Source organism: Typopeltis vanoorti, chromosome 7 (genome assembly GCF_054136105.1).
Source record: "Typopeltis vanoorti isolate ZY-2024b chromosome 7, IOZ_Tvanoo_1.0, whole genome shotgun sequence".
NCBI classification, from domain to species: Eukaryota; Metazoa; Arthropoda; class Arachnida; order Uropygi; family Thelyphonidae; genus Typopeltis; species Typopeltis vanoorti.
In genome coordinates this window covers 45297388-45315929 of record NC_143555.1, presented here as the reverse complement: position 1 = coordinate 45315929, position 18542 = coordinate 45297388, and the positions used below count along the sequence as shown (strand labels likewise).

The 18542-nt window shown below is 36.9% G+C and overlaps 1 protein-coding gene across 1 annotated transcript in view; it reads left to right on the top strand.

The window, feature by feature from the left end:
- Nucleotides 1–5377, top strand: part of arg (arginase) — a 273733-nt gene extending 268356 nt beyond the window's left edge. Inside the window, exon 11 of the mRNA XM_090395245.1 lies at nucleotides 5293–5377. The gene's annotated coding sequence lies outside the window, so the exon portion shown is untranslated. The remainder of the gene's footprint in view (nucleotides 1–5292) is intronic.
- The last annotated feature ends 13165 nt before the right edge of the window (nucleotides 5378–18542 follow it).

The window sequence follows — 18542 nt, the reverse complement described above, 5'->3', positions numbered from 1 at the left end:
CCCTGTAACCACCTCTGAACAGTTTAAAAGTCTCAATCATATCACCTCTCCTTCTATCTACCAAACTCTGCAGTCCACATTCCCTCAGCCGATCCTCATAACTATCATTGTACAGTCCTGAAACCATCTTTGTTATTCCACAGTTAATTTATCCCCTTCAAATCCTGAGGACCAAATCTGAGAACAGTAGTCCAAGTGTGGTCTGATCAGGGTCTTATACAACGGAATGATAACTGTTTTATCTCTGCAGGTCAGTGTCCTCATTATTGCAGCAATCATCTGTGTTACCTTCGCCACCTTTTCAATATGTCCCCTAAATTTCAGGTTTCTGTCAATCATCAACCCCAGATCTTTTGTCTCCCCCTACTTCCTCCAGTATAACTCCTCCCATAGCGTATGCAGTGTCCCATCGATGTTTCCCAAACCTCAAGTCCTTACATTTTGCTGCATTAAACCAACATCCCCATTCATTTGCCCATCTATCTAGCTTATTCAAATCCTCTTGCAGGGCTGCTGCATCTGCACTATTACTAATAATCCTTCCCAGCTTTGCATCATCTGCAAACAACTGAATATCCCATTGCAATCCACTGACAATGTCATTGATATAAAGGTTAAACAATATAGGTCCTAGTACTGAGCCCTGTGGGACCCCACTTGTAACCCTCTGCTTCCTTGAAACTGCCCCACCATACACAACTCTCTGATACCTATCGGACAGCCAATCCTGAATCCAGTTGACCAATCTGACATCCAGACCCATGTGCTGCAACTTAAATATCAGCTCATCATGTGGCACCCTGTCAAATGCCTTTGCTAAGTCTAAGAAAATGGCAGTATATGCCCTTCCTTCATCTAATGCTCTTGTAACTTTATCATTAAAGTCTAGCATATTGCTAAAACAAGAGTGCCCCTTCACAAATCCATGTTGACTCTCACAGTTTATCTTACCTTCCTTCCATTCCATGGGCACCTTTCCAGCAGCCAGACTTTCATTGAAAAAGCAGGTCAAAGGCACTGTCAGTTCCCTAGCACATTCTCTCAAAACTTGTGGTGAAATACCATCCAGTCCCACACCTTTACTAACATCCAGAGTACTCAGTATTTGAAACACACTCTCCTCCTGTACCTCTAAACCTTGAACCTGCCCTATCCCTCTAGCATTAAAACTGACTCCTCCAGGATGAAATACTCCAATAAAGTGTTCATTGAACACTTCCACTATGTCTGCTGCATCAGTCACTCTGTTCCCATTTTTATCCCACAATATCATTCTTCCACAGTCATTTCTCCCCCTACTGCCACATATCTAAAAAATTCCCTAGGATTTTCTTTGAATCGTAGGGCTAATCTCCTCTCATATTCCAGTTTCCTCTTCCTTACCATACTAGTCACTCTTCTGGCCTGTGTCTTATACTCTTCATGCATCCTCTCTTCACCTGTCTCCTTATGTCTCTTCCACAGCCTCTTTTTCTCATGCATTTCCTGTTTAATATTGTTTGTCATCCACTTTACTCCAAATTGTGTCCTCCTCTTCATTCGTGGTATACAACTTGCCATTGCTGCTAACAAATATTCTTTCATAATTTCCCACGCACTAATGATATCCCGGCCTTCCAATTCCTCCCTCCATGAAACTTCCCCAAGTTGACGTCAAAGACTATTATAATCACCTGCCTTATAATTCCACATACGTTCCCGTCTCTTTGATACTCCTGCCTGTCTATTCATTTTCCAAGTCAAAACCATATGGTCTCTCTCTCTCCAACTGGTGGGAGAGATCTCAACTCAGTTATTATCAACTCTTCTGATGCTATAACCAAATCCAAAATTCTTGAACCTCTTGTTCCCTCTATTACATGTTGCCTAAGACATTTGTCCCTCAAGAATTCTAGAAACTCCATTCCCTTATTGCTACATGCATCTTCCTCTCCCTAGTTTATACTACTGTAGTTAAAATCTCCCATAACAATCATTCTTCTTGCACTTGCCAAACTCAACTGTCTAAACATTTCCTGGTCCCCACCCTCTGCACTCCTGGGTCTGTAGCAACACCCAACTATTAGGAAAAAGAAAACCAGGATGTCCTCTTAAAAGATTCAACGATGACTTATAAGGCCGGAACAGGCCATGCTAGGCCTAAATCCTTGATATGCATGATGATCTCCAATGGCAATCCATTCCAGTCACACACCACTCTATGATAGAAAATCTAGCTCTCATTCTCTTCTTGACCACATTCATTTTCAACTTCCAAGGATGCTCTCCTGTTCTTTCCGAACCATATAATGAAAAATTTCATCTGTTGATATCCTGTATGATCCTTTCAGACGTTATTAAGTCTCCTTCATATCGCTAAGCTTTCTCCTGTTTGCTAGTGGCTGCAGTCCATCAATTCTCAGTCTGTCTTCATGAACTGTATTCCATGATCCCAATATCATTTTAACTCTCTCCTTTGCATTCTTTCTCTATCAAAATTACCATGAAAACAGAGATGCCATAACTGCACACATTAGTCCAAGTGTGTGCAGGTCAAAGCCTTGTAAACAGGTAAAATGACTTGTTTATCTTTACTTGTCAAGGTTCATTTCAGGTTTGCATTATCCTGTGAGTTGTATTTTAATCTTTCTGTAGGGCTCTTGAATATCAACTTTTTACTTACTAAACTCTAAAATCCCAAGCCTGATCAGTTTCTTCTAGCATAATCACACCAACATACCTAATATTATGTCTCATCACATCCATGTGCATGAATTTACATTTACTAACATTGAACTGATGGCCATTTTCACATGTCCACAATTCCAGCCTGTTGAAATCATTCTGGAAGTCCTATATATCAGCATTATTCCTGATTACCCTGCATATCTATGCATCATCAGCAAATTGCTTATTATTATTATTACATGACACCTTCAGGGAGTCCAAAGACTCATCGAGGGAGGGCACCTACTCTGCAACTCTCTCCACCTACCATCATCAACTGCACCAACGTCATTTACCGACCACCAGTATTTTCACAGACAATCGCAAAACATCCATGTTCACGGCAGGTTTCGAACCCACAGCCTTTTGGGTGGAGAGCGAATACTCTAGCCAACCAGGCCGGCAATATATCTTCTGCTGTACATCTTCTGTCAAATACTTCACAACATCATTAATATATAGATTGAATAACAGTCAACCAAGAACTAATCCTTGTGTATGTACACCCAGGAGCACACCAGTAGTGTCTGGCGCCCGTGTGCAAAACTTTAGTTGCTGTCCCTATCCCCCCCCCAATAAAAAAATCACTTTAAAAAACGTTTTTTTTAAAGTATTTCCTCTTCTTAGCTGTGTTTACTATCCTGGTGCCTGTGTGCATTGCAACATTGCACATATGGTCAGCATGCCCCTGGGTACACCACTGGTTATCTTGCAGGTATATGGGGGGATGTGAATCTCTGCAAGATTCACATCCCTCCTTATATTGCAGAACCTCAATATGAACGCAGCCATGTGATTAGATGGCGTATTGGCATGTGTATCACAAGAATGCTCAAAGGATTTATCAGCTCCTCTGACCAAGCTGTTTAATTTAATTTAAGCATTAGTACTGAGAATAAACCAAAAAAGGAAACATTTATGCAAAGGTTTCCTTTTTTGCATAAAGGAGGCTCCTAGCAAATTATAAGCCAATAAGCATCTCAGAAGTGGCAGTTAAGGTATTGTGATTGGTGTATTAAGGATTAGTGAAAAAGAATTCAGGACTGGGTGGATAGGAATATAATATTTTATAAGATGGTGACATGATTCATCGTTTTTAACGATTTGTGGATTCATCCCTGTTTTTTTCCATTCAGTCGTTTCGACCATAGGTGACTTTGTAGTCATTGCCCACAAAGTATTCCTGGTGAGATTTTTACAGGGTAGTTCACCATTGCTATCTCCAACCCCCCAATTTTATCCAGGCTGGGGACTGGCATTTGGCTGGGATGTATTTATGACTGTTATCCATGTTTCCGTTCGTGGAGCCGGTTTGCCTGCTCTGTGGGACGAAAAACCCAAGTTTATGGATGGAAAAAAAAACCCTACCTACCTTTTTTTTTTCTCAGTTGAGGAGTTAAAAAAAAGTTTCTGAGAGAATTTACTACTTACCTGCACCGCAAATGGACTAACTCGAAAATTCTAAAAACTAAAATAATTGGGACTGGTTCAAATAATGTCTTGAAAACGTTCCTCGAGTGAGAAGTGTGTTATCTTTATTCTGTTAGTCGCTGATGTAACCACTAACTTAAAGACAATTATGAACACCCCTGTCTTCGCCGGGATCTGTACCCTCAGCCTGTCGATTGGAGAGTGGATAGTCCAACCATTTAACAAGGCTTCAACTTCAAAGGTTTGTATAGTATTATGGAATCGGCATGCAAATTAAAATTATGCTGCTTAATATATTGTGTTAGGTAATTATGTATACGTTTATTCAAATCTGTTTTTGAAGGTTTTAAAGTATTTTTTTCCTACTTCTGAGACGGAACAGTTCACCTTTAGATGAAAACTTTCCCACATCCTTAATTGGGATTCAAGTTTAGGGTTTTTCCAAGTAAAGAGCATATATTGAGATGCAAGGCCGTATTCATGGGTGTGTGAACTGTGCGGTGGCACAGGGCCTCCGCAGAGCTCAAAAAATTGAAAAAAGAAAATCAATTTTTTAAATTATTGTATAAATTAATATTGTAATTATTATATAAAAATATTATTATATAGAAAAAATATGTATATAGTTTTACAACCAACTATTGTGATAGTAAGCGAAATAAGATCATAACACTAGAGCGGTAGTATTTGAAACTACTCTAAGATATATAACAAATATCGTACATCATAGTGTTAAATAGGGAAAAGTGCATTATAAAATAGGTGTTTTTATAGTTTTACAACCAACTATTGTGATAGTAAGCGAAATAAGATCATAACACTAGAGCGGTAGTATTTGAAACTACTCTAAGATATATAACAAATATCGTACATCATAGTGTTAAATAGGGAAAAGTGCATTATAAAATAGGTGTTTTTAAAATGGCAATTTTTTTATATGACATTACTTGCAAAACATCTTAAAAAATATATTTTGTAAACTGGTTTTAGGTTATCCGACATCAGAATTTTTCTTCAATAGCAGTTTTCAATCTATATTACATTTATTTATTTTCTAATATTATCTATTTTAGATATATTTTATTTATCAGGTAAGTAATTTTGTTTTAATTTATTAACTTATTTTATAATTAAATCTATCGTATTTAATTCTAGAGTATGACTAGTCGTGAGAGAGATTATTATGGAAGAAAATATCCAACTGGACATGAAAAACGAAAGCGAAAACAAGAAAAAGAAGCGGCTGAAGAACGTCAAATAAATTCACTGTTTATATTTATGAAGTTGAACTCATATATTTGTTCAGATATATCAGTTGATAAAGGGAGTTCTGAAATAACTACAAACAGTTCATCGGCTTCAACATTAATTAATAATGAGAGTTCTAAAATACTCAAAGGAAGCGGAGAACATGACGCGTTTGGTCAAACAACGAGTATTGAAGATCCTAAAACTGAGACACCAGAGGAAGGTAAACTATTGATGATCCAGAACATGGCCCAAAAATTTGAACAACCCAACACTAACACCAATTGTACAACATGGTCCACCGTCTCCGTCTGAAAATGATTTTTCCAAAAGATGACAAGAAGAGGTGTTTTTCCATAACTCACAATGTTAGGACAATTGCAAACGGAGTTAAGCAAAACAGAAGATGGCTTGTATATTCAAACTCTTCCAAATCTATTTTTTTTTGTTTTTGCTGCAAATTATTTTCTTGTGATGATAATTTTTTTAACTAATAATGGCTTTTCTGACTGGCGACATGTAAGTGAAAGATTCAAGTCGCACGAACGAAATCCCGTGCACATGAAATGCATGTATTCATGGACACAAATAGAATCTAATTTAAAAAATCACAATACAATTGATTAGGCAAATCAAAATGTCATAAAATTTGAAGCAGAACGGTTATGTAATGTTTTAAGACGAATAGTAGCAGCAATTCTTTATTTATCCGAATATAATTTAGCTTTTAGAGGTAATTTTAATACTTTGTACACAGCCCATAATGGTAATTTTTTTGGAATCATAAAATTAATCATAGAATTAATTGCAGAATTTCATCCACTTTTAAAAGATCATTTAATGTGATGTTGGGGGGGGAAATTATAGGTAAGAAATAAAATGCGTATTTATTATCCATTGTGCAAAATGAATTGATATGGGAACCAAAATTCAAGAAAATATTGTAAATACGATACGACAGGCAAAGTACTATTATTATTATTATTATTCCTGATACCTCCAAGGAGTCCGAAGACTCATCGCGGGAGGACATCTTCAACTGTCTCTACACCTTGCCTATACTACGAATCAACGCCATCTACCGCCCACCTCCAACACCACCACAACTAGTAATTTTTGTCTGTAAATTGCGTGTGTTCTGAAGGGCCGATTTGTATGTATGCGGGATGAAAAACCCGAGTTTCCGGGAGAAAAAACCCTGCTACCTCCGTATGAGATCGGCTAACTCACCATCGATTGAAATCGACCAGATAAAGATTCCTCCCGTCGCGACGAGAATCGAACTTAGGCCTATTCCAATCGAAGGGCGCAATGTACCGTCGTTCTTCCAATTGCGCTACGGAGGCGCTAAATACTATTCAATAATTCTCGATTGTACTCTTGATGTTAGTCATCAGGAGCAAATTTCAGTAATTTTTAGATTTTTACATATATTTGAAGCAGAAATTGAAATTCGTGAACACTTTTGACGTTTTTAACAACTAATGACACTACTGGTAAAGGTATATATGAAAATATAAAATCACTTTTGAATAAATTAAATCTTAAATTGTCAGATTGTAGAGGGAGAGGGTATGATAACGAAGCGAATAATAACGAAGCGAATATTCGCTTCGTTATCATATTCGTGGGTATGAAAGACAAACGTTGTCGACATTGGTTAGCAGCGGCAGTGGACAGTTTCGTCCACAACACCGTCCCTGTTGTCGTTATGTGTGCGCGAGATGGATGGGGAGGGGGTAAAGAAAATCGTGTTATCTACCTCGGTAGAGGAAGTATAAAAAAGCTCGTACTGATTGTGGTGGACGCTAATTCCCGCTAATCAGTTGTAGAAAGAGCTGGTTAATGCAAGAGCGCTCGTGGTTAAAAATATTCCTTTGGTGAGCAAATCACGTCGCTTTTTTTTTTTTTTTTGTAATTTTAAATACAGTACACATATGTGGCTTTAGTTTGGTTTTTGATGTAATAATAAATAACTGCATTCGCACTATAACTCACATACTCACTATGGCACAGTACTGAATACGTGTGTACATGTTGAGCTAAGTTAAACCGGAGGCTACTTTGGTAAAGCAGGGAAGTTAAACGCGTCTCATTTTTATACGGATTTCTGTTTCGATGTCTGGAAGCGAAGCAACGTGTTTTTGTAGTGAATTTAAAATTGACAGAAAAACTAACGATACATCGAAAGTGGTCCATCCGCTCTTTGAATGGCAATTAACGTCGACGATGGACAAAACCGTGGATCAAGTACAAAAGTTAGTCCACGGTGTTGGGCAGTTAAAATGAAGCTGGAATTTCTGTAAGTTCCGCGCGAATTTTAACCGAAAATTTGAATCTGAAACCGATTTCAATATTGTTCGTTCCCTTCTGTTTGAGACTGAAAACGAAATCACGTGGACAGGGCGGACTTCGCACTCTCCCGGTGTGGTTCCTTGGAATTCTTTGGTTGTTGTTTCGAACGCTTAAAGAAGAATTTGAAAGGTCCCAATTTGATAATCAGACCCTGAAAAGAAATCGAAAGAAGACACTTTTGTTCCTCCACAAAAAAGGCAAGCAGAATTTGGTCGACTCTTCAAGCCATGACAGAAAGGAGATGGAAGACATTTGTTAGCAATTCCTTTGGTTTCGAACTTGTACGGAAGTAATGAATTGCCAGATGTTAATTTTTTTTTTTTAAACATTTCGAATGAAAGGCCCCTTCGAAACTCGTCCCACAGTGTAAAAGGGCATTGCTACAGCAAAACGTACTTGCAAAGTAGAAGGACGAGAGTTAGCAACATTGGTGATCTTTTTTTTGTGTGCTCAGATTTGGTCACCTAGGTTTCTTCTTGATGGGGAGGAGGTGGAGAGGATCCAGAGGCGAGTGACCAAGATGATAGCAGGTCTGTGGAATGAACCGTATGAGAACAGGTTGAGGATTTGTGGGTTGCAAAAATTGGTTGATAGGCGGAGAAGGGGAGATATGATTGAGACATTCAAATTACTGAAGGGTTTCTATAAAATTAATTTAGAAGATATTTTTGAGAACAGGGCTGGTTGTGGGAGGACTAGGGGACATCCATGGAAACTGGGCAAAAGTGTGGTTAGTAAAGGTGTTAGAGCTGGGTTCTTTACTTTTAGAGTAGTGAATGAGTGGAATGCGCTCCCTGAGTCTGTGGTGGATGCTATGACAGTGAATGAGTTTAAGGCGAGGTATGATAGATACTGTATGAATGTCAAATAGTTGTGATGAATATGATTTGGGGCCTCCCTCGATGAGTCTAATGACTCCCTGGAGTTGCCCGTAATAATAGTAATAATATGAAAGGAGTATATAAGGGGGTCCGTGCTTACATTTTAAATGAAAACGAAAAGGCATTTTATACTCCTTGTGCCTGTCATAATTTAAATTTGATTTTGGGGGATGTCGCAAAATCATCAGTTATAGCAATACATTTTTTTAATGTTATACAAAAAATATATATACATTATTTGCTGCCTTAACTTCACGGTGGAACATATTAAAGAAATTTCTTAAACAATTAACTCCAAAACCGTTATGTGATATAAGATGGGAATGTAGAATAGAATTGCTTTTTCAAATTCCAGAATTTCTAAATGCACTAAAAGAATTATTTAAAACTGCATCAGATAATACTATCAAAGTAGAAGTGGTTTCAATATATGAACAAACAGATTCATTTGAGTTTATACTATGCCTTGTAATTTGGTATGAGCATTTGTCAAAAGTTAATTTAGTAAGTAAAGTATTACAAAATGCAAAAATTCCCATAGACGTAGCAACTAAGCATATTAAAGAGTTAGTGGTACTTGGAAGAACAGAGAATATCAGGATTTGATAGCTGTTTTGAGATTGCTAAAGAACTGTCAAATCTATTAGAAATAGAAATTAAATTTAAAGAAAGTCGAGTACGTCGAAGAAAAGTATTTTTTGATTATGAAACGCCTGATGAATCACACATAGGTGATAACAAAGATAATTTTAGGATAAATTTCTTTTTTTGTAATTTTAGATACTGCTCTCAATCTGTCAAAAAAAAGATTTGAATTGCATGAAATTCACCAAAAATCATTTGGATTTCTTTATGATATGAAATTAATAAGAAAAATAACAGAAAATGAATTAAAATTTTGCTGCAAATAGCTGTATCAAAAATTAAATACTGATATTGATGAATCTGAATTTTACAATGTATTAATTATTTTCAGAAATATTGTTCCAGAAGATGCACCCATTAATATTTTAAAATTCATAATTGCAAATAATTTGTCGGATATTTATCCAAATATTACTTCTTCTTCTTTGAGTGCCATCTCCTATCGAAGGTCGGCGACCACCTTGGCAAATTTTGAGCGATTCTCAGCTACTCTGAGCAGTCTCTCAGAGTTCATACCAGTTCACTGTCTGATGTCTGCCAGCCAAGATTTTCTTCGTCTTCCTTGTCCTCTTCTTCCATTTATCTTCCCTTTTATAATCAGTTGAAGTATCTTATATTTTTCATTACGAAGTAGGTGACCAAGATATGCAGTTTTCCTTCTTTTTATGGTATCTAAAAGTTCACGTGATTTCCTCATTTGTTCCAGAACTTCCTGATTGGACGTTTTTGCTGTCAATGGGATTTTTAACATTCGTCTGTATAACCACATCTCAAAGGCTTCAAGTCTTTTTATTGATGTTGTTTTTAAGGTCCAAGTTTCTGCACCATATAGCAGTACAGACTATACATAGCATTTAACCATGTGTGCTCTAAGTTTAAACTGCGGTTACACAGTGTTGATTTCATCAAGAGAAAATTTTTTCTTACCATTTTAATTCTAACTTTTATTTCCATTTCTGGATTGCAATCTTCATTAAACCAGCATCCGAGATATTTAAACTTTGCCACTCTTTCTATTTGTTTCCTATTTAAAGAAAGTGCTAAATTAAGAATTGGTTTCTTACTTATGACCATGAATTTAGTTTTGGTGATATTTATTTTTAATCCCATTTTTTCACTCTCTTCATTTATTAGTTCCAAAAGATTTTGAAGATCCTGAATATTGTCAGCCAGAAGAGCTGTATCATCGGCATATCGGATGTTACTGATGATTTCACCATTTACACTAATCCCTTCCTTTCTTCCTTCCAAGACTTTTTGAAATATGGCTTCTGAGTAGATGTTAAAAAGAAGAGGTGACAGCACACATCCTTGCCTTACTCCTCGTTTGATGTTAATGGAGTCTGTAATAATGTCATCAACTTGAACAGATGCCTTTTGGTTCCAATATAAGTTTTCAATGATCCTGATGTTTTACCATCTAATCCAATTCTTTTTAACAGTACAGTCATTTTAGCATGTTGGACTTTGTCAAGTGCTTTCTCGAAGTCGATGAAGCAAATGAATATTACCTTGTTTTGGTCAATACATTTTTGAAATAAGATCTGAGAACAGAAAAGGGCCTCTCTTGTTCCCAAGCCGTTTCTAAAGCCGAATTGGGTATCTCTGATGGTGCCTTCACATTTTCTGTATATTCTTTTTTGAATTATTTTCAGAAACATTTTGAGAATGTGACTCATTAGGCTGATCATTCTATAGTCATTACAAGTTTTTGCATTTACTTTTTTAGGTAGCATGATGAAGGTCGACTGTAACCAGTCTTGAGGGATTATGCCTGTATCGTAGATCTTATTAAATAGCTTTACTAATATGTTAATGTTGTCACCTTCTAATAACTTTACTATTTCTGCTGGTATTCTATCTGGTCCTAGGGCTTTACCATTTTAACTGAGTTTAGTGCACATTCTACCTCTGATCGTAGAATGCATGGACCTTCCATATGTTCATAAGTATTTTCTGGGTTCTGTCTGTTATCAGTAAAGAGTTCTATATATTTCACCCATTCTTGTATTTTGTCATCCTTTTTGGATATAATTTCTCCCTTTTTGTTTTGAAGGATACAGAATTGTTTTTTCTTACATATACCTGAGGTCTCTTTCATCTTTTTGTGTAGATTAAAATTGTCATGCTTTTCCTGTAGAATTTCTATTTCTTTACATTTTTCATTCATCCAGATTTCTTTTGCTTCTTTGATCTTGTGTTTAATAATTTTCTGAACCTCTGTATATTTTGTTGGATTATGATTTTTATATGATCTGTGTTGATCTATGAGAGAAAGAATTTCATCAGTCATCCAATCTCTCTTTTTTACTGCTCTATTAGGACATAAGGTATTGGTACATTTCTCTATGAAGACAGATTTCAATTTGTCCCACGATTCATCAACCCTCATGATGCCATCATTCTTGATAAGTGCTAGTTCTTGATTCAGATCTTGACTCAATTTGCTTCTTATCTCTTTGTTTTTTAATTTTCCCAAATCAAACCTTTTTTGTTGATGTTTCTTAAGTATAGCTTTCAGTCTAAGTTGTAACTCTGCCACCAGTAGGTTATGATCAGAAGCAATATCTGCCCTAGGATAGGTTTTTGTACTCTTTATAGAACTTCGAAATCGTTGATTAATTAGCAAGTAATCAATTTGGTTTCTGACTATATTCCCATATTATCCTGTGGTGATCGCCAAGTATACAATCTTCGAGGTGGTAGCTTAAACCATGTGTACTTACGAACATATGGAAGGTCCATGTATTCTAAGATCAGAGGTAGAATGTGCACTAAACTTAGCTAAAAATGGTAAAGCCCTAGGACCAGATAGAATACCAGCAGAAATAGTAAAGTTATTAGAATGTGACAACATTAACATATTAGTAAAGCTATTTATCATTACGATATTTAAAATATTATTGACCAGTTCAGTTACGGTCGCATCAGCATAAAGGTCATTTTCTAAATTAAAATTCATAAAAACCTATTTGCGATCTTCTATGTCTCAAGAACATTTGTCGTCCCTGGCAATAATATCTATAGAGCAAGAAATTGCAAAAAAATTGAATTTTGATAGCGTTATAAATGATTTTATTGATACACGCATTAGGTTAAATAAAATTTAATATATTAAGATTTCTTTTAAATCTTATAAGTTGTTATACATATATTTCATTCTTTATAGTAAAAATGGATAATTTTTTCATATTTTTATATTAAATAAATCATTGTTCTGGCTTATTTATATGATAATGTGTACTTACATAATAAAATAATATATCATGTACATACAAACACATTTATTTTTTAACTTATTTTTTCCCTTTACTTAAATTGATGCTAAAGAGCATATTTGGTTATTTATGTGCATAAATATCTTTCATATTTGATTTAATAATTAATTAACAAGATATTCAAAGGTTGGTCGATTGGTAGAGCCTCTGCTACTAATAGCTCAGTTAAGTAAGTTTGAGCGCGGTTAGTAGTTGGAAGGGGTCCAATCGTTCGATGCTGTTGGCACACTCTCCCTCGATGAGTCTTTGGACTCCCTGGAGGTGTCAAATAGTAATAATATTCTTCCATTTAAAATATCCGTAAATGTTACTAACTTTCATGGGTCCGGCTTTTCCATTTCGCACAGAATCCCGCTAAATGTAGAAACGGCACTGCTGAGATGTGTTATATAGCAAACTATGCGTGAACAAAATAAGATAATAGCGAATTTACCGATGTTCGGACTGAAAACTGTTAAAGATTAAACTATGATTTTAATGAATAAAGAAATATTTCAATTAACTTAGTCTTCTTTAACCCACATGTTCTCTTGTCTTAACTAAAATAGTACATCATTAACTGTAAATGTTTTTTGTGTAGATGTATAATTAGCTCAATTTAAGCGAACTGTTTAGAATTTAATATATTTGACAGTTTAATTAGTATGGTCTGTAAAGCTCAGAGGAAGTGGTGTCCTGTTGGTATAATAAAAATAGTCTCAGTGGAAATAGAACCAGCATCCTCAGCACTAGGCCACCCAAAGATGGGCTTAAGTTCAAGTGCAGAAGCAGACAAGAGGAACTTGTTCTAAGCTTTTCTTCAATAAATATGAATAAACATTCATCTGGCATGAGCAAATCGTTTTTTTCTCGCAGAAACTCCATTTTTCATCTGGTAAACTGAAGAAAACTAACTAGAACCCACACTATTTCAGATAATAACATATACTGTTGGGGGAGGGGGGATCATGAGATGGTAGCACTTGTTGACAGTCTCTTCATCAGTTGCAGCTTATAATTAGTGATAGTATTTGGTTAGCTATCTCTGACTGGTGGTGGGTGTAGGTTGCAATACTCCCCCCCCCCACTCAGTCTGCCAAAGTCAGGACTTAAACGGCGTCATCTTCTCCATATAACGGAATAAAAGGCATTAGCTGTTTATGCTTTTTTTACTATTCAATTAATCAAAATTGTATGAATGAGCCTATGTAGCTCAGTGAAGTGGATGCGTCTATGGCGCGACACTGCTCAAAGCATGGCGACTTAATCTGACTAAGGGAACTTTTTTTGAGACTTTCTTCAACCAGTTTCCGAGTTAGTCAATCTCTGACACGGGCAAGTGTTTTTTTCTCTCGTAAACTAGGGTTTTCGTCCAGTAAACTCAAGAAAATCGAACCTAGAACCTGTGCTATTTTCAATAACAAAAAAAAAAAAGTGTTAGGATTAGGGACCATGAGTTTGCAACACTTGTCATCCACCTGTCTCCACCGAATCCTGTGTATGGTTAGTCACTCTTGGTTTAGCTATCTCTGATTGACTATTGTGGGGATTGAACTATCCCTGTCAGTCTCCAAACGTCAGGTAGGTCTAAGCAGCCTCGCCTAATCTCTATTAGAGAATAAAAGATGTTATAGGATTATTTTATTTCTGTATGTAGAATATATATAAGCTATAGATAATACAGCCCTACGATAAATCGTTCCGGAATAACATTCGTTAGCTGAAGCGTGATTTCTCGTAAGTTTTTATAGAAAATCGTTTAATTCGTTCTGGATGCTGCCTACTATTTAAAGATTAGTTTTATAAAATAGTAAAAAGCACACTATAAAAGGGCAAAACCTCCCCAAAGGCTGAGATGAACAGCTATCCAATTAGATGAAGGAGAATGGAAAGTAGAATGAAAAAACTGACGATCTTTACACTTATACACACTTTACTAAACTGAAAATATGTACACAACGTTTTTAATATTCTTCTTCAAAATTTTAAAAGTTTATTAGGTAAGTCTCCTCTTCTTCGGTAGCTGACATCTGTCTCTTTGCTAAAGGAGAAGTCAAAAATCTGTCCAAAGTTGATTGAACTTCTCTTTTTTTTTCAGAATGTTTTAAAGTGATTCAGACACTTGTCTTCAACCAAGGCACAAAGTATTTCAGCTTTGTTGGGGTGCTACTTTGTAGCCAAAGACAAACTCTTCCCAGTAATGCAGCATTTTTTTAAAGGTCACAAAGTCACCTGTTGTCAATTCCTTTTCATTGCTGTCCCCCCCCCCTCTGATGAGCACTCTTTATCTTCCTTGTGTCTTTCCTGATTCAGTTGCTTTTTCAACTCTTCAAGATCTGTTGTCAGATCTTTTGAGTGTTCTTCAACTAATTCTTCTACATCTTCATTTACCTTCAAATGTAATGCTTTGCCCAAGGAGACTATCTTATCTACAATGTCAGCATTTTCAGCAGCAAGTACCCCAGCAGCATCTTCAGCATATGGAACACTGAAAACAGCACTTCTTATCTTGCAGCAGTCTGGCCATAACTTTTTCCAGGCCGCATTATATGTCCTAACTGACACTTCGTCCCTTGCCATGGCAATGACTTGAATAGCATGAAGGATATGATAATGATCCTTCCAGAATTCCTCAGAGTCATACTGTTAAATGAAGTTGCATCAAAACATCTTTGGAACATGTGTTTTGTATACAATTTGTGGAAGTTTGATATGACCTGTTGGTTCATGGGTTGCAAAATAGATGTGGTGTTTGCAGGAAGAAATTTTATCTTGATGAAATTAAAATCTGCTCTAAATCTTCCAAGCCAGCTGGATGCCCTGGAGCATTGTCTAGAAGAAGCACAGCCTTTTCAGGTAAGCCCATTTCTTTGTCTCACACACATATAGATGGAAAAGATAAGCTCATGGAATGGCCCGACCGTTCATGTTTGCTGCTTTATGTTAGCGCGCGCATCCACTAAAACATTCGTTAGCCGAGTCCGAAAAACAACGAAAAAAATCTTCGTTAGCCGAAAAATTGTTAGTAGGGTCACTCGTTAGCCGAGGTATCACTCTATTAGTTTGTTAATCAGAGAAGAAACCTGTATTGTAATCTGACATGATTTATGAATCAAATCATTAAAATACCGTGTAATAAAAATAAGCCATGCTATTTTAAGTATCTTAATCAAGTATCAAGTCCACAAATTAAACTATATTACTTTAGTTGTTTTATCGTTTTCTTTGCATTTAAGTGTAATTTAAAAGCTAAATCACACTGCTTTGTGTGAACTCAGGATTTAAGAATAAACCCATTTACACCACTTAAAGGTTGCAGAGATTCGAATTATATTTCAGAAAGTTAAATCTTGGGGGGGGGGAGCCTGTGTAGCCCAGTAGATGTGGTGTTTGTCCGCACTTGACTCTACAGCGCTTGACCGCACGACGAAAGTCGTTCCAATCTACTCGCTGACTAGAGGAACCTTTTCTAAGCCTTTTCTCTACCGGTTCCAGAGTTAGTCTATCTCTGGCACGGGCTTTCGTGTTTTTCCTCCCGGAAACTCGGGTTTTTCGTCCCGCAAACTCAAGAAAATCGGCCGTCGAACCCACACTATTTTCAGACATTAAAAATATTGTGTTAAGGTTAGGGACCAACAGATTGCGCCACTTACTGGCCGCTGCATTCGCTGCGTGCCAATTAATTAGTGGTAGCTTTGGGTTAGCTATCTCTGATTGGTTACCACCAATGCCGGATTTACGTATAAGCTAATAAAGCTACAGCTTAGGGCTTCGCAATCTGCCAGGGCCTCAAATAAAAAAACAAGACCAGCTGATGTAATTTAAAACAGTAGGGGCCTTTGGGTTTTGTATAGCTTAGGGCCTCATCAAGTCTAAATTCGGTCATGGCTACCAGTGGAGATTGAACTGCCCACTCAGTCCCCAAAAGTTAGATAGGGCTCGCCTACTCCCTATACGGGAACAAAAAGGCATTAACTGATTATTATTATTTTTTTGAACTGTTGGGGGAATTGTCAAATGGACATACACCATTAGACAATTCTAATGTCTTGTTAGTGAATGTACATGCCCGAAAAGAAAAAAAAATAATACTCCGCATCATTCGTGAGATCAGAATTCATCATTGTCATGCACCTGTAGAACCACACTAGTGGTGGTAGCATATGGCTCAGCTACTGCAAATTTAATCTTCAGCATTGAGCTAGTTAATGGATATGAGCTGTAGAAGGCTAGGAGCTTCATATATTTAGGAAGCAACAAGATAGATTATTTTAAGTGAAGAAAAGAGATAAATCTAGAATAATAAAAGTAAAGTTACTGGCAATTTACATGATATGGAGAAGAAAGTCAGTTAAACTTTTTACAGTGCTGAAACTGTAAAAACATTCCTATTCACAAGTGGTTTCATACGGGTAAAAGTCAAAGTGTAGCACCAAGGCTTAAGCAAAGTATAGAAATGACTCTATGTGCAGGTTATGCAAGAGGAGTGCCGTGGAGTGAGATTGATGGGCGAAAAAATTTACATAAGATGGACATTTGAATGGATTTGCTGTGCGGAGACTTGAAAACGTGTTGTTGAATGAAGTGGAAGTGGATGTGCAGAATTAGGGAAACTAGAGTTATTAAGGGGGGGGAGTAGATATGCAGACTTTAGGGAGGCAGTTGAGTGTATGAATGTGTACAATTCGCCCAAGTACGAAGGACAACAAATCAGAATGGGATAGTTAGTATAAGGCATCAATATAAGGGTGGGACTAACGGGCTTATGCATTTCATGTATACTAATAATGCCAGGAGTATTAGGAACAAGAAGGAAGAATTTTTGGCCTTGGTTGGCTCTTCCAGGCCACAGGTTATTTACATTAGTGAAACATGGTTGAGAGAAGATGATATAGCTAGTGGTATTGAATGTGAGAGGTATAGTGTGTTCAGGAGGGACAGGGAGAATAAAATGGTGGTGGGGGGTTACTGATGATAGCTGATGAACTGCAGCCAAGAAGAATAGAAGTTGAACTGCTGGATAGAGAAAAGAGCACATTTGAGGCTTGCAGAACAAAATATACAATTGGGTGCTGCTATAGAACAGGTGATGGAATAGATGGTGGGATAGTATGCATAAGCAAATAGAAGCAATGAGTGGAAGGAAGGTAATTATTATGGGGGATTTCAACTATGGTAACATTGATTGGAAGGAGGAGAGGACACATGAGAAGAAGGAATTGGATTTTATGCAGTTATTAAGGGATAACTATCTGCGACAGCATGTAATGGAAAATACTAGGGGTCAGAGAGTGCTACACCTAGTAATTGTATCTGAGAATTTGGCTGTAACGAATATCACCACGTTGCCACCAATTGGTGAGAGTGATCATAGGGTCTTGACTTGGGAGGTGGCTAAATGTGTGGAATTTTCAATTAAGACAGGGCACATGTGGAATTACCGGGCTGGTAAGTATGACAAACTTAGGAGTTTGCTTGGTTCAGTGTCATGGCATGTTAAACTGCAAGGGCTGGATGTTGATAGTGCATGGGAGGCGGTTGGCTGACTGTATACCTAAAGTCCGAATATTAAATCAAGTAGGGGGTTAAATGGATGAATAACACCATTAAACCTGAGCTGCAAAAAAAGAAACAACTGTGGAGGGAATTTAAGGAGAAAGGTGACCTGCAGGCACATGAACGGTATAAAGCGCAGGCCAGAATGGTAACGAGTGTGGTAAGAAAAGCAAAAGCGGAATATGAAAGAAAATTAGTCCTGCATGCTAAAGAGAATCCCAAACAGTTTTTCGATATATTGCAAGTAAAAGAAAAAATGTATACTGCAAAATGATTTGAAAGAATTCCAATAGTAGGGAGGTAACCGAATCAGTTGATATAGTGCAATTACTGAGCGAGCACTTTGCAAGCATATATCATCCAAGTGGTGACATTGCAGGAATGAAGGAACCAACAGCTTATGCGGGAATTGTGGTGAATGATTTGGAGGTGAATAGTCTATTACAAAACCTCAATGTCAATA